Genomic DNA, 4,231 nt, shown 5'->3' with positions numbered 1-4,231 from the left:
TCTGGTCCCTTTTATGTTTTTGTTTTTGTCGTGCTTTCCAAGAATCATTCGCATGCTGGAATGTGTGACTTCATGACATTTAATATCATTCAGTTCTACAGAGCGCATCGTGTGAGTGCAGTGACCAAAAGTTGACCAATCGCTTAGTCATGCCTTTGCAACGCCAGCATGCCATCGCCGGTGGTTGGTTTGCTGGACATTCATTCAAAGGGTAATTGGTTTCACAATTTGTGTGTTGTTTTCCACCTTGTAGTGAGAACAAAGGGTACTACTACAGTTGAAATTTCTCATGGTGTACTTCTTTTGGCGCAGTAAGGTGTGCAGACTGACTGAATATACTTCATCAACCATGAAGGTTATGCCAAGGTATTGAAAGGTTCTGGTAATACAATGATTTTAAGCAGGGCTCCTGGGCAATTACCTGGGCAGCTACGAGTTCCGTGTGCAGACGAGAGAGAGTGAAGGGGAAGAAAAGTAAAGGAGAAGGAAAATTTACGTTTATGCTTGTTGCTTAAATTTGAAAATTCTCATTTGAGACTCTAATCTTGAGGGTCTCGAATCTCGAGACTCTCAAGCTGCCGTTCGAGCGTATAAAAGTGCCGTGTCACACGACAGGCGCTACTCATCTTGGGACACACTGTCCATCAAGACCACGTCATCATATGAGTTCTTGACCACGAGGACCTTGATGGAAATGTCGGAAACCTTAGCTCGATAATATACTCGCTGAGCGGGGCCATCCCCTCCAGCCCTATACCCGCTATCCTTCCACTTCGCCACCCGGCTCGAAATCCAATGCCTTAATAGACTCCTATACCCTCTCCCTCATCCCTCCCTCTCCTCTGAAGACTCCTGCCTCCTACGGCGTCTTCAGACAAACACCTATTCCAACTTGCACCATTTACATCGCCTACACCCAACAGTTTACGAATGTCCATGGTTCAGCAGCACCCCAAGCCTAACATATCACATGGACATGTCCCCAAAAACACCACGATCTAAAGCCGTGTAATGCGGCCCTGGAGCTGTGGGTGGTGAAACTGACCAGTGCATGCCTCGACTGACAGGCAGCACTCCTCATCGTCAGAAGGTCGGCAGAAGCCTCATGAGCCCTGGGCCCACCCTCGGGCGTTTCAGCCACTATCCTTTGCAACAAACATTTACTCACTCACTTACGCTGAAGTAAAAGTGTGAATGTGACAAATTCCTGCAAAGTGCTTGCGTTTAGCATGCGTAAGCGCGCATACGCTATTCCAAAACTTCCTATATTAGAAGCACCACTGTGCAGAAAAAGTTTACGTCATAGTGCTGTGTACACAATTGCCATACCTGCCATGGTTGGCAGGCGGCTCAGTGGAGAGAGAGAAATACCCCTTGCCACTTGCGCAGGGGTCGAATTTTGATGGAGGCGAAATTCTACACGCTTGTGTGCTATGCGATGTCAGTGCACGTTAAACCCCCATAAACCATAAACAAAACATGAAGGGGAAAGGAGGTGGCTGCCACAGGAAAGAACCCCAAAATGACTACGAATGACTAAGCAAGAATTAATATGATTAGGAATGACTCGGCAAAAAGAGCAGCAAAGCTGTTCAACAGTTTTCTCAGCACATCAGCTAGAAAATAAATTTTTATGGCAAGAGAATAACCATGGTCATTCTGCCAACGCTGGCGTCGTCGTGTGAGGCTGAAGCCTCAGTGTAATTGGGAGACGAGAGGAGGAGCACCATAGAGCTCAACATAGAAGCGCCACAGGGCACCACGTAGAGTGCAAAAGTATTAATTGGGATGTGAGAGGAAAAAGGTGGCGTGGTTGATTGGGCTGATTCATGTGATTATAGTGTGCCGCCACAAGCAGAGCTCTTGGATCACACCACCCGGGAAACTCCGCTTCAAAAAATGGCCAGTTCCAGGGGACACTTCCTGGGCTTACAGTTGATGGCGCCCTCTGGAAGCGGCCTGTAAGCTGCTGCCATATGTCGCCATTATCTTTTGCTCCTTTTTCCTCTTAATTCGTCTCTTGGGCAGTCATATCTGTGAAATTTGTTAATGCACCTGTCACTGATTTTGTTGCCAGACGGTTGTGCGTTTATCAACAATCTCGAAGTCTGCAATTTTAACACAGTTTGCGTTTGGCCCACTCGGTCCGCCATTTTGTGATACATGAACCCTATGAGTTTAACTATGAGTTTAACTTTCGCACCTGGTATGATCAAAGAGCTTTTGTCACAAGAGCGAGAGGCGTATCAGAGAGCAAGAAAGGGAAAGAAACGAGGGGCCCTTGCGCTCCACGCTACAGTAGGGGGCCATCGGTACAGTTACGTTAGCTCACTACCACTTGTAAGCAAAATCAGTGACAGATGCACTAACAGAAATCCGTAGATATAACTAAAATAAGAAACGCTTTTCATAAGACAATCGGGACATTATGCTCTAAGAGCCCTTGCTGCTGGGCTAGTTGGTTTTGGCTCATATAGCAAGATCCTCAGGTCGGAGTTATGGCGCCAGAATTGCCTTTTTTATGACCTTCTGCGTGTTGCCTGCTTTGCACAAAGTCCTGCATGCGTCGCTGAGAACACTTTTCGGTCCATCACCAAGTTGGCCTCAAAGATGACTGAGCAACAGGGGACGTGCATGCTGAACTGTGCCGAGGGAAGCAAGAAAGGACAAGAAGAAGAAAGGTGGTGAAGGATTGGTGATAATGGGTGATGTACATCTGCCAGAGAAGATGAACTCTGTTTTGGAAAAAGGACCGAAGTACGCAGTGGAGCCAAAAGTGCCGTCTCAAAAAATGGCGCTTCGTCCTGTTACCTACCTATGTGTCTGTCTGTTTTTTGCGCCTAAAACCTATTCAAATAGGGACATTATGGGAAGCTGTACTTCTGGATCAAGGCACCTTACTATGCAGAAAGAAAAAATTAGGAGGGAGCATTACGTGCGACATTCCTGAAGCCTAGTCATAAAAAAAATATAATGAAAAGCATCATAGGAAAGACGCCCTCACGTGACAAGGTAGCAGTACCCAGACAACACCAAACATCCTGAGGACGTCCTCAAATGGTCCAAATGTCCTCAAGGCTTCTAAAACATCCTCAATATGTCCTCATAATGTCCTAGGTTGGATTGTCCTGGAAACGTCCTCAGAACGATGTCCTCAGGTCATACGGGTGGGTTCGGGGTCCTCAAAATGTCCTCTCGAGGACATATCTGCGAACACGCATGCATGAAAATCACCAGCAAAATATTGCATGTAATTTGCATTCTAAGATAAAGTATGCTGTCCTAGTTTTCCAGATGCATTACTGCGCGGCGCTAGTCTTGAGTCTGAACAGTTTCTCTCCCTTTGACAACTTCATGTAGAAAAGGTTTGTTTGGTTAACGACAGCAAGCCTAGTCCGCAAATTGCTGCGCGCGGAAACGAGCGTAACAGCATTCAGAATGCTGCGCATTCATGCAGGCTTTTTAATGTAAATACGTTCTACTTGAACAAAGATCATGCTTGCTGCACACGAAGTGCAAACGACACAGACAAAAAAGTTTGGGCCGCTCCGATTCGGGCACGGGTAATGCAACGTCGTACTGAACATTATGCCACAACTCGCATCGCTGCTGGTTGATGCCCTGTGAAAATAGAGTTCTGGTGTCTCGAAGTTATGAATTCCGTTCTTTTATGCGATGATGTTAACGTGCTTATCATTTCTGCTCTTTCTGCTAATCGTTTCCAGCCCTCCATGATGTAAACAGTGCCGATAGCCATGCCGCTAGCTTTTCCTTTGGCGAAAGAGCCCGAGCCACAGGCTTGAATTCTGGTGTGCCTGGGGCCCATCTGTGTGTTGCTTGTAGGCAAATTTCGATAAATAGTTTGCATTTTCGCAATAAAAAATTGTTTTTCATAGAATCAATCGTTCCGTACCTCATAAAATCGCATACCGACCGCAAAGTCATCATCATCATTATTGTGTGCGGCCAGTTTGAATTCAAGCCAAGCCTAAGTCTGCATCCACAACATCGACTCACGCAAGACACAAGTGACTCGCACGTGCGCGTTGTGGTGCGCAAATCATGGATACACGCAAAGAAAAAGTGAGTGATGCCTTTGTATATTTTCACGATGTGCGCCGATAGTCATGAGCGGCAATTTTGCCGCACAAGGAAACGAAGCGTTGACGCTATAGCCTGCGCTCGCTGCATGTGCCGAAGCTGATCCTGATCAATTGCCAAAACAGTGCAA

This window comes from Amblyomma mixtum, chromosome 7, assembly GCF_055824585.1.
Source record: "Amblyomma mixtum isolate Tamu chromosome 7, ASM5582458v1, whole genome shotgun sequence".
In the NCBI taxonomy this organism is placed as follows: Eukaryota; Metazoa; Arthropoda; class Arachnida; order Ixodida; family Ixodidae; genus Amblyomma; species Amblyomma mixtum.
The sequence above is the reverse complement of the archived record's forward strand: the minus strand, read 5'-3'. Positions refer to the sequence as shown.